Source organism: Phyllobates terribilis, unplaced genomic scaffold (assembly GCF_046119375.1).
Source record: "Phyllobates terribilis strain yellow unplaced genomic scaffold, ASM4611937v1 Scaffold_1__5_contigs__length_1240528914, whole genome shotgun sequence".
Lineage (NCBI taxonomy): Eukaryota > Metazoa > Chordata > Amphibia > Anura > Dendrobatidae > Phyllobates > Phyllobates terribilis.
The window spans coordinates 535,993,555-536,006,757 of record NW_027362761.1 but is presented as its reverse complement, the minus strand read 5'-3'; the positions used below and the strand labels follow the sequence as shown (position 1 = coordinate 536,006,757).

At 42.7% G+C, this 13,203-nt stretch overlaps 1 protein-coding gene across 1 annotated transcript in view; it reads left to right on the top strand.

Moving 5' to 3' along the window:
* Positions 1 to 13,203, top strand: part of LOC141268723 (C-C motif chemokine 21b-like) — a 71,494-nt gene that overhangs the window by 42,375 nt on the left and 15,916 nt on the right. The window lies entirely within an intron of this gene.

Sequence of the window (13,203 nt, the reverse complement as noted above, 5' to 3'; positions counted from 1 at the left end):
TATGTGTGATAAGCGGTTTATGATAAATAATAAACTGCTGCACTGTGAAAAACCGGAAAGACATTGCATGTGTGCTTTAATTGACCCGGTGCAGCGAGTATCCCCCAGTATGATGACTAGCGCTGCCTTACAAAAGTCATAAATGGGAATTTATCTGGGCATGTGCACAGGTTTTTAGGGGCATAAAGTTTGCAGCAAGTAGATGTTTGTCAGAATTATGATCTGCAACTTTTTTTTAAAAGTCGCAAAAATGAGTGTAATCGGTAGTCCAGTAAAGGAGGGCATAAAAATTGTTGTACTTAATCCGGTACTTGTCCGGTGAAAACAACTTATCATCTATTAACAGGGTAAATGATAACTCATTGATTGGTGGAGTCCGGAGGCTGTGACCAGCAACGATCAGCAGAATGGGGAATCTTTATCCCCGTTGGAATGGCTGGCAGTGCGCATGCTCAACCACTTCTCCATTTACGCGCTGTGCTCTGCTTTTTCAGCGGCCCCCACCATAGAGAAGGAGCGGAGTGGTGGTTAGGCATCTGACCTGCTGCTCCATTTGGTAATGGAGATAAAAACGCCCTCTTAATTGTGCAGATAGATGATAACTTGTGGTCACTGGACAATCCCTTTATGGATGTGCCACAGTGATCAAACAACCTGCAACACTTTGATAACTTTGGCGTAAAGGACAACAACACAAAAACTGGCATTAAAAGTTTTTGCTAGTACTAAATCTCCCCCTTACAATCTACTAATTCACTTCTAAGACTCCAGAATTCTGCCCAAAATGTTCAGGCAACTAATAGCAGCTCAAAAATGTTGCGCCTATTGATGTTTTCACCCCAGCAACTCCAAATATTTGGAGAACATTTCTTGCGATGACACACAGGAGATGAAATATGAAAGCTCATGTTTTAAGCTCATGTTTTAGGCTCCAGTTGGGACTGCTAGCAGTGTCCCATTGTCTCCACATTACCTGGCACTGAAGCTTCTGTCCTCATGGCTGAATGAAGTAATATACGTAATAATAATGTATAAATTATGACCAGATCTGTAAAGATGTTATTTTACAGCCAATGTCAGAAAGATATGAAAACACCAGCAGTGAAGTAATGGAACAATGTGACCAGTGTGATCTGCTCCCAGATGTACAATGTCTCCTCGTCACTCTTCACCTTCCTCATTAGATGAAGCCGATAATATTATCATAAATCCCTTGACCAGCGTCCCCACCTTAATCTCCGAACACTGGATACATTGTTCCCTCTCTTCACTACAGTTTTATATCAATCATTAAATCAAAGACAAGCGGAAGTGATTAGTAAGTAACTTCTCAAGAATAGGGGAAATATTACTTTATGGAAACATTGTAAGCTGAGAACTTAACAACTAATGACACTATAATGGGGGATCTGTGGATAATACACTGTTATGTAGGGTCTGTGGATGACACACTGTTATGGGGGGATCTGTGGATGACACACTGTTATGGGGGGATCTGTGGATGACACACCATTATGGGGGATCTGTGGATAACACACTGTTATGGGGAATCTGTGGATGACACACTGTTATGGGGGGATCTGTGGATGACACACTGTTATGGGGGGATCTGTGGATGACACACCATTATGGGGGATCTGTGGATAACACACTGTTATGGGGAATCTGTGGATGACACATCATTATGGGGATCTGTAGTTGACACTTATGGGGATCTGTGGGAGACACACTGTTATGGGGGATCTGAGGGTGACACACTGTTATGGGGGATCTGTGGCTGACACACTGTTATGGGGGGATTTGTGGATGACACTGTAATTGGGGGATCTGTGGATGACACACCGTTATGGAGAGGATCTGTGGATGACTCACTGTAATGGGGGATCTGTGGATGATACACTGTTATGGGGGATCTGTGGATAATACAGTGATGGGGTATCTGTGTATGACACATTGTTATGTGGAATCTGTGGATGACACATAATTATGGGGATCTGTGGTTGACAAAATTATGGGGGATCTGTGGATGACACACTGTTATGGGGCATCTGTAGTTGACACACTGTTATGGGGGGATCTGTGGATGACATACTGTTATGGGGGGGTCTGTGAATGACACATAGGTATGAGGGATCTGTGGATGACACAGTTATAGGGAATCTGTGGATGATGAACTGTTATCAGGGGATATGTGGATTACATTGTAGTGGGGGATCAGTTAATGGCACTATTATGGGGGAGATCTGTGGATGGCTTACTGTTATGAAGGGATTAGTGGATGATGCATTGCTATGGGTATCTGTGAATGACACACTGTTATGGGGGATCTATGGCTGACACTCTAGTATGGGGGATCTGTGGATGACACACTGTTATGGGGGATCTATGGATGACACTCTGGTTGGGGGATCTGTGAATGACACACTGTTATGGGGGATCTATGGCTGACACTCCAGTATGGGGGATCTGTGAATGACACACTGTTATGGGGGATCTATGGCTGACACTCTAGTATGGGGGATCTGTGGATGACACACTGTTATGGGGGATCTGTGGATGACACACTGTTATGGGGGATCTATGGATGACACTCTGGTATGGGGGATCTGTGGATAACACACTTATGGGGATCTGTGGATAACACACTTATGGGGGGACACTGTCATGGGGGATCTGTGGATTTAAAATCCAATTGTCAAAGGCCATTTTAACCAATCCAAAATAAATCATAACTTGAAATTATGAGTAATTAGTGCAAATCATATGTTAAGATGCACATTAAAAATACGCTCTGCTCCTTATTGGTCCTACCTATGGTATTCCCAGCAGTCACATTGCTGCACTAGTTGAGTCATTCAATTGTAATATACATATGGATTGATCTACCTGTAGCACCCCAGGAGTTTGGACGCCACATTGGCATTGCCTCCCTCACAGGGGGTGATGCCATGCCTAGAAGCAAGGAGGGGTCCCCTTATCAGGTGACACAAGGATCCAACACATTTCCTGGCCCGAGACCAGAAGGGGGAGCTCTAACTTGGTTTCAGGGGAGCTTCCCCTTCAAACTGGAGCCTGGAGGCGGGGCTTAGAAAAGTGAGTTGGAGTGAGAAAAGGCAGCTGGAGACAGGAGAGCGAGGAGGAGAACCTGGGGAGGGGAGCTGTGACCAAGCTCGCCCCAGAGAAAAGTGCAAGAAACAGGACACCGGAGTCCATGGTTGTTCGGGTACTGAAGTCCTGACAGCTAAATCCGGAGGGCAGGAGACTGCACGTCTCCTGGCCCCACCAAACACCTGGCGGCTCAGTAGCATACTAGGGCCCGGCGCCGCCACGAAGGAGCGACACCTTAAAAGGGCTCGATCTGCCTGCCATACGGGCGAGGATTTAATGATTGTTGAGGAACGAGGGCCGCAGCATAGCTTCAAGCAGCAGGGCCAAAGAGGATACCGCAGAGGGAAGGCCTGCAACCCCACCTGGCGAGGTGGTCCCAAATTGCTTCTAGGCCACCCGGATCTCCATCACCAGCTATTACCAGTGCCCCGGTCTGCACCGTCAAACCTCAAGTAAAGGTAGAGAAAACCACCATTCTTGTGTTGTCTGGTCATTATCTGCGCCTTCAGCCCTGCACCACACTGTCCCTGCCGACAGCATCTACCTTTTCAAATCACCATATCCTGCCCTGGAGCTTAGCTCTGCCCGTGGAGAGCTGCACTATCTCAGCTGCATCACCATCAGCCCCAGTGGATCTGCACCGCAGTGGCGGCCCCATATAGCTACATACCACAGGTGGCGTCACGAACATTATCCCTAAATATTTATTTCCCCAATTGACTGTTCTTTATTTGACCGCCCTGGGCCACGGACCGGGTCACTGCCACAGTGACTACCCCAATACAGGACCGGCCCGGCTATCGAGTACCCCACAGCCCAGGGGGCGCGTCATACCTATCTGTAGCTACATAGGTGACAGCTCCAATAGCCTCAGATTGTATGGCCGTCCATTATCTAACCATCAGGGACTGTATCCTATTTTATAATGTCTAATGAGCAGAGGAAAAAGGTGCTAGTAAAATATAGAAAGCACGTTTCACCCTTACAGGCTTCATCAGGTGATGAGGCAAATGCAAACAAAAATGGCCCAACTAACTATTTATAACCTCCCCATCTGACATCAGACCGACCTCATCATTATGATTCCCAACCTGCAGCCAATCTGACCTTCCATAGGCCAATGTGTATCTAGAGTAGGGTCAGAGATATACATCCTTGTCACATGTATGTTTAACTACTAACCTATCAGCATGGTCTCTTGTATGCAGCCAATACATATAATGGCCTGAAGAATCATTTAAAGAGATAGCGTCCACAAAGTATAACCATCATTTAAAGGAATAGCACCCTTTCAATAATTATTTGAAGAAACCGCACCCACTTAATATAACAATTATTTAAAAGGATAGCACCCACTAAGTAAAACCATTATTTAAAGGGATAGTGCCCACCTAGTAAAACCATCATTTAAAAGGATAATGCCCACTTAGTAAACATTTAAAGAGATAATGCCCAATTAGTACAACCATCATTTAACCCCTTCATGACATGGCCAATTTACTTTTTTGCGTTGTTTTTTTTGACTACCCTTCTTCCAATAGCAATGACTTTTTTATTTTTCTGTCCGCATGTGAGGGCTTGTTTTTTACAGGGCGAGTTGTACTATTAAATGACTCCATTCATTTTACCACATAATGTACTAGAAAATGGGAGAAAAAATCCAGGTGGGGAAAAATTGTGAAAAAATGCAATTCTAACATTATTTTTGTGGGAATTGTTTTTACGGTGTGTATTTTGTGGTAAAAATGACCTAGAAATATCATTCTGCTCATCAGTACTATTACAGTGATACCAAACATGTCCTGTTTTTTTTATTATTATAGTGGTGAAAAAATATCAGAAGTTTGCAAAAAATAATTTTTGGGGTTGTGTCTCCATTTTCCAAGACCTGTAACGTTTTCATCTTTCAGTCGATAGAGCTGTGTAATGGCTTAATTTTTGCGGAGCGAGACAATGTTTTTATTGATAACATTTTGGGATAGATTTTATTGCAGCATTATTTGTGGGATTGCAGCGACTAATAAAACATAATTTTGGCGTTGTCGAATTTTTTCCATTGATGGTGTTTACGTATAGGTTTCATTATTTTTAGATTTTGATAGATCTGACTTTTGTGAATGTGGCAATATCACGTGTATTTTTTTTATTTTTAAATGTCTTTCTATTTAATGGGGAAAAAGAGGGGTTATTTGAACTTTTTTTTTCCAATTTTCTAAAACATTTTATTTTTACTATTCTTAATAGTCCCCTTAGGGGACTTGAAGCTGTCAACGACTGATCGCTTGTGCTGTATACAGTGACATCACAGCATCGCTGCATATAGCAGAAATCACAGTCTCCTTTGACGCACTGTGAGCCCGCTCCATGCACCCACCTCTGACTAGCCCCGTACATGAACGGCGCATGTCGTGAAGGGGTTAAAGGGATAGCGCCCACTTAATATAACCAATAGGGGCACAAGTACTTGTACATCATCAACTAATAAAAAGGAGTAGTCATTCGTAAAAAAAAGGCGCACTATTATATGTAATGTATATGATGTAACATAAATTAATGATGCTATATAACATGTTACAATAGTAGATATGATTCTTGACATGAGGAGGAAAGGGAATAAAAAAATTAGCATAAATAAACTAAATATATAATGAAAAACAAATTCTTCAGCCATAGCAAACATAGGAGGCACTCCATAAACAGTAAGGGTGCTTTCACAATGCGCTTTTCTGTGCTTTGAATAAAATCCAAATAAAATACATTTAAAGCATAACCGTTGTTTTAATTTTTTTTTTTTCATAAATCAAGAGAAAACATGAAAATAAGCAAATTTGTAATATATATTATCAGAGAGATCTGCTTCTTTCTCTGCCAAAATTGATCTGTCACTATGAAAATTCTCAAATCTGAGATAAAATCTGTATTCTGGATTTTATCGGATATACAAAAACAAAGTAGCAAGTATTTCTGAAGTGTAAAGGAGATGGTACACTCCAATCCCACAGTGCCATCTTGTGACCAGAAGTCAGAATTTACATCACAAGCGCTCGATGTAAGTATATGCGAGCCAAAACAAGGCTCTCATAGACTTGTAATGATTTGTGACCTCACAGGTCACAAACTGCCAGAGACCAACGGGAGCGGCGTAGATAGAAGGTGAAGACGGCAGCAGGTAAGTATGATAGTAGGGGCAAGGAACTTACACCACTCCAGCGCTGCAATAAAAGAAAATGCTGTAGTGGTGCTTAAAAAATATAAATCTGAAAATTGTGACGTGTATTTGTATTCAGCCCCCATGTAGTCTGAGACCCCTAAATAATATCCTGAGTGACTAATTTCCTCCAGAAGTCACAGAATTAGCAAATTGAGTACACCTCTGTGTAATTTATTCTCAGTAGAACTGCATCTGTTCTGTGAAGACTTCAGAGGTTTGTGTGAGAACATTAGAGACCAAATAGAATCATGAAAACCAAGGAACACACCAGAAAGGTCAGGGGTAAGTTGTAGAGAAGAGCAAAGCAGGATAAGGTTATAAAAAATAGCCCAAGCTCTGAAGATCTCATGGAGCACTTGTAATAGTGAAGAAGGGTGTAACCTTCCTTTGGGACTAAAGTAGTTAGAAAAACATGTTCCCATAATTAGGTCTCTCTGAACTGCTGTTAGGTCAAGTTAAGGGGTTAGCTTCAGTGGTACAGTCAGTAGAGTAGAGGGAGGAAAGCAGTGTCTAGGTCAGGCGTGGAGTATATCTGGGGTTTAGTTTGACATATTTCCTTGTGGGGCTGTAGTACTTTTAATCGGCCACAAGATGCCACTGTCGGCCGCAACTGTTAGTGAGAGCCTGCTACCAGAATGACAGTGAGGAATTAACTGCTGCAGGGGGCGGGGCATCCTACGTAACGTCTGGAGAATTTTCCAGAAAGTGTCAGTTGGAGTCCTGACAGTTGTGACAGGAAGCGTTATGGACAGACAGCCAGGGAAATTTGCTGCTAGGGTAGACGGGGGGCTGACTACCCTCAGACAGTGGATAAGCAGTGTAAATATCTCCTCACGTAGGAGTCCCATTAGCCGGCTGGAGAAATTCATCACAGGTATTGAGGACCCCGGGGCACTTCTAGTCTGTAGGTAGCAGAGGAAGATAGGACTCTAGGTTAAGCCGTGAGGAAGATATAGGATCCGGATTGACTGTCGATGGTGAGGAAACTTCTCTTCAGCTAGAGAATAGAGTTAGAAAGATGCTTCACCTAAAGAGGGCACCAGGGCTGAAGATGTTTCTAGCACCTGTATGGGAGATGAAAACCTGTTGGGCCTTATCCAATGTACCTGACTGTAAATTCGTGTCCTCTGAATTTATTGCTGCCCTGTTCCCAGAAGAGAAATGCCTGGAGACAGCCGCGATCAGATGGTTTGAAGTAAGTGAAGAATGTCACATACCCAGCCACACATCAGAGGGAGGACACAAATTGTCTGTAGGGTGTCAAAGCGAGCAGGGGCTACAACTCGCCCATGACTACCTCACTGGGGCGCCTTACACAATGTTCAATCCATCATCCAAAAATGGAAGGAGTATGGCAAAACTACAAACCTACCAAGACATGGCCATCAACCTAAACTGACATCCCAAGCATGGAGAACACTAATTAGAGAAGCAGCCAAGAGGCCAATGGTCACTCTGGAGGTGCTGCAGAGATCCACTGCTCAGGTGGGAGAATCTGTCTACAGGGCAACTATTAATCGTATACTCCCCAAATCTGGGCCCTTATGGAAGAGTGGCAAGAAGAAAGCCATTTTTGAAAGCAAGCTATAAGAGGTTCAATTTGTAGTTTGCAAAAAGCCATGTAGGGGACACAGCTAGCATGAGGAAGAATAAGCTCAGATCAGATGAGACCAAAGTAGAAATTTTTGGGCTAAATGCAAAACGCTGTGTGTGGTGGAAAACTAACACTGCCCATCACCCTGAAAACACCATTTCAACCAGTGGTGGCAGCATCATGCTGTGGGGAGGCTTCTCTTCAGCAGGGACAGGGAAGCTGGTCAGAGCTGATGGGAAGACAGATGGAGCTAAATACAGGGCAATCCTGGAGTAAAACCTGTTAGAGGCTTCAAAAGACTTGAGACTGGGGCAGTATCACCTTCCAGCAGGACAATGACTCTACACATACTGCCAGAGCTAGAATGGATAGTTTAGATCACAGCATATTCATGTGTGTGAATGGCCCAGTCACAGTCCAGACCTAAATCCCATTGAGAATCTGTGACAAGACTTGAAAATTGCTGATCACAGTCGTCTCAATCCAATCTCACTGAGCTAAAATGAGTGTGCAAAGAAGAATGGGCAAAAGGGTCACCTATAGGTGTTCAAAGCTGGTAGAGGCATACCCCAAAAGACTTGTAGGAGTAATTGCAGCAAAAGGTGATCCTACAAAGTACTGACTCAGGGGGGCTGAATACAAATGCACGTCAACTATTTCTGATTTATATATTTAAAATAATTAGAAAACCATGTATTGTTTACTTCACACGTCACAAATACTTGCTTCCTTGCATTGGTATATCACATAAAATCCCAACAAAATACATTTAAGTGTGTGGGTACAATGTGAAAAAATGTGGAAGCGTTCACGGGGTATGAATACTTTTTCAAGGCACTGTATGTACTCTCAGCTCTATATGTCTGCAGAAATACTCAGGGCTGAGAAAGTAAAGCCTTCATTAAGACCCTGTGGGGACTTAGATTTGAGCTTATAGATCCATTTATATAGATCCATTTATATTTCTCCTGATGAAGTAGTCTATCCAAATTGCCCTCCATGGGCCTAGAGTTAACTTCCATATGCCTTAAAAGGATAGGGAAGTAGGGGTTTCCTTATGAAAGACGCTCAAATGCCTAGAGATAGTTGTGGAAACACGAGGGTCAGTGGGTGCTCTCGTCCGCTGGCCTGACTGTGTTTAGAATGACCATACGGGTCTGGGCTCATCCCACTGAATGCCCGTACTCCTTCACCGTGGAGTAGAATACTACTCAAACAACACAAAGTGAGGCTACCACACTCCGGTAACACTTTATTGGGTCATCAACAGTTAACAGCATATAGTACATTACCAGCAAGGACACAAGATGATGCAAGTGACAGAGCTCACCCTTCCGCTGGCTCACCGTGGTTTAGAACCCTCGGGGCATTCAGGCCCTACTACCCCAACCGTCAGCACCCAGCTTTAGGCGGGCACCCTCTGAGAGGAAATAGCAGCGAGCTCAGGAAGCTGACGGAGCAGCACAGCCAGGTATGTGACCAGGTGACCGGATTGTCCCAACCCGTGTTATCCAAATTAATTTGTGGGCTCATTGTTGGGCAGTGGAGCAGTTCTGTAATCCACCAGCTGGGACCATGGTCCCTAGGCTGAAGTCCGGTAGAATCACACCAGGATTGGGGGGGGAAGAGATAATCATGGCTGTTCCTTCATTGTTTGCTAGTTCAATTAGACTGCATAACTGTCCTCCAAGTGATGCAGACTAGTACATCGTTGGGGGCTGATACAATCTGTAATCAGCAGGCATTCCACAAATTAGCTTACAAGAAGGGGCACTGAATAGTCCCATGTGAAACAATGACTCATGTCCCTTGACTGACTGAACAAAGGAATAGTACGTCTGGCATAATTGAGAATAGTTCATCCCATCACAAGGGGACAGATTTTCGTCATTGACGCTGCAGTATCCATTTCAGTATTTATTGAATTAAGATGTTCTGAAATCCGTCAGCAGAATTCTTGACTTGTTTTACCCACGTACAATTTAGGACAGGGGCACTTAGCAGCATTAACAATTTATAAACTCAGAGAGAGTGTAAGACTGTCCATCTATGGCATTAACAAACTGAAAGTAGATATTGACAGAAAGAGCAAAATGAGCCCCTTCGTGATGCAGTCCAGTTATTGGAGCCATGGACCCTACAAGATGTCACCAGATGACTGTGTGTAAATATATCTCGTACATTTTTACCCCTATAGTAGGTAATAAATGGATATTCACTAATCTGTTCCCTGATATCAGGATTAGCCCTTAGAATGGGCCAATATTTCAGCGGGATCTTAGAAATATCTGTGGCATGACACTCAAAGGTCCCTATAAACCTGATTCTTTCTTTCTTGGGGGGACATTAATCCTTTATTTAATAGAGTATTCCTATCACTATATCTAGTCCTATGTAAGGCCTTATGCAGGAGCTTCCTAGGGTGGCCTCAATCTTGGGAACGTTGGTATAAAGTGCCTCCTTCTGCTAAGAACGGTGCCTCTTGTGAACAATTACGTCTGGCTCTCAGATATTGTCCTGTCGAAATGCCAGTTTTGAGGGAGGGTGGATGCCAACTCTCCCAAAGCAAAATATTATTATTAGTGAATTTTTTGTGAAATTCAAGGCAAATTTGATTTACTCATATTTAATTACAATGTATCAACCTGGCTACAACCCAGAATTGCAGAGGCTTGTGCTGATGCAGCATTATGAGCACGTATTTAGCAGTGATACACAGTAACAAACATGCAGAAATAACAGAAACAAATCTATCATATTAGGAAATGAGTAAATGACTGTACTTTGGAAATGGAATTATGTTGCGTTTCAGTTATTGGCCACTAGATGGTGGAGTAACTCCATAAATGATACCAGTTATGTCAGCAATATCTACTTGTGTACCTACAGTACAGACCAAAAGTTTGGACACACCTTCTCATTTAAAGATTTTTCTGTATTTTCATGACTGTGAAAATTGTACATTCACACTGAAGGCATCAAAACTATGAATTAACACATGTGGAATTATATACTTAACAAAAAAGTGTGAAACAACTGAAAATATGTCTTATATTCTAGGTTCTTCAAAGTAGCCACCTTATGCTTTGATGACTGCTTTGCACACTCTTGGCATTCTCTTGATGAGCTTCAAGAGGTAGTCACCGGAAATGGTCTTCCAACAATCTTGAAGGAGTTCCCAGAGATGCTTCGCACTTGTTGGCCCTTTTGCCTTCACTCTGCGGTCCAGCTCACCCCAAACCATCTCGATTGGGTTCAGGTCTGGTGACTGTGGAGGCCAGGTCATCTGGCGTAGCACCCCATCACTCTCCTTCTTGGTCAAATAGCCCTTACACAGCCTGGAGGTGTGTTTGGGGTCATTGTCCTGTTGAAAAATAAATGATGGTCCAACTAAACGCAAACCGGATGGAATAGCATGCCGCTGCAAGATGCTGTGGTAGCCATGCTGGTTCAGTATGCCTTCAATTTTGAATAAATCCCCAACAGTGTCACCAGCAAAGCACCCCCACACCATCACACCTCCTCCTCCATGCTTCACGGTGGGAACCAGGCATGTAGAGTCCATCCGTTCACCTTTTCTGCATCGCACAAAGACACGGTGGTTGGAACCAAAGATCTCAAATTTGGACTCATCAGACCAAAGCACAGATTTCCACTGGTCTAATGTCCATTCCTTGTGTTCTTTAGCCCAAACAAGTCTCTTCTGCTTGTTGCCTGTCCTTAGCAGTGGTTTCCTAGCAGCTATTTTACCATGAAGGCCTGCTGCACAAAGTCTCCTCTTAACAGTTGTTGTAGAGATGTGTCTGCTGCTAGAACTCTGTGTGGCATTGACCTGGTCTCTAATCTGAGCTGCTGTTAACCTGCGATTTCTGAGGCTGGTGACTCGGATAAACTTATCCTCAGAAGCAGAGGTGACTCTTGGTCTTCCTTTCCTGGGGCGGTCCTCATGTGAGACAGTTTCTTTGTAGCGCTTGATGGTTTTTGCAACTGCACTTGGGGACACTTTCAAAGTTTGCCCAATTTTTCAGACTGACTGACCTTCATCTCTTAAAGTAATGATGGCCACTCGTTTTTCTTTACTTAGCTGCTTTTTTCTTGCCATAATACAAATTCTAACAGTCTATTCAGTAGGACTATCAGCTGTGTATCCACCAAACTTCTGCACAACACAACTGATGGTCCCAACCCCATTTATAAGGCAAGAAATCCCACTTATTAAACCTGACAGGGCACACCTGTGAAGTGAAAACCATTTCCGGTGACTACCTCTTGAAGCTCATCAAGAGAATGCCAAGAGGGTGCAAAGCAGTCATCAAAGCAAAAGGTGGCTACTTTGAAGAACCTAGAATATAAGACATATTTTCAGTTGTTTCACACTTTTTTGTTAAGTATATAATTCCACATGTGTTAATTCATAGTTTTGATGCCTTCAGTGTGAATGTACAATTTTCAAAGTCATGAAAATACAGAAAAATCTTTAAATGAGAAGGTGTGTCCAAACTTTTGGTCTGTACTGTATGTGCTGTGGAAAACCAGGCTGGAAAAGATTCCTTTATACCATTTGCCTCGTGACTGTGGAAAGAATGCATTCTTTTATTCTTTTATATTATTAGAAAGTTTGAATTTAGTAAAGATGTCATCGCTTTTTTTTTTTTTTTTTTCATTTTTCCAAATATTCTAAAATATTCATTTATTAATTAATGTATTTAGTTAAGGAGATGTGACATTCAAAAAGCAATATTGGTCGCTTTTCTGTTTCGCCATAATACATCCGTCTTAACTTCTGTTTCTTTCATTCCACTTACAAACTTTCAGGATTTCTGATTTTGCACCAACTTTTTTTTTTACACTTTAAGTAAAGTCAGTTGGACTAGTGAAAAAAAAAAGCTCATTCCAAAAAGTATCATAAAAAATGTTATTCTAAGTAGCATTTAAAGCAAATCTATAATTCTGCCAACCCTTATTTTTATACTGGGTTTCCTGCGGTAAAAAGTCAAAAACAATATATTTTGGACAGCACGGTGGCTCAGTGGTTAGCACAGTAACCTTCCAGCGCTTGGGTCTTTTGGTTCAAGTGCCACCAAGGAAACGTCTGCAAGGAGTTTGTATGTTCTCCCTGTGTTTGCGTGGGTTTCCTCCGGGTTCTCCGATTTCCTCCCACACTCCAAAGACATACTAATGTAGATTATGAGCCCCAATGGGGACAATGATGATGTCTGTGAAGCGCTGCGGAATATGATGGCGCTATATAAGAACATAAAACAAAAATATACATTTATCTTAAATTAAA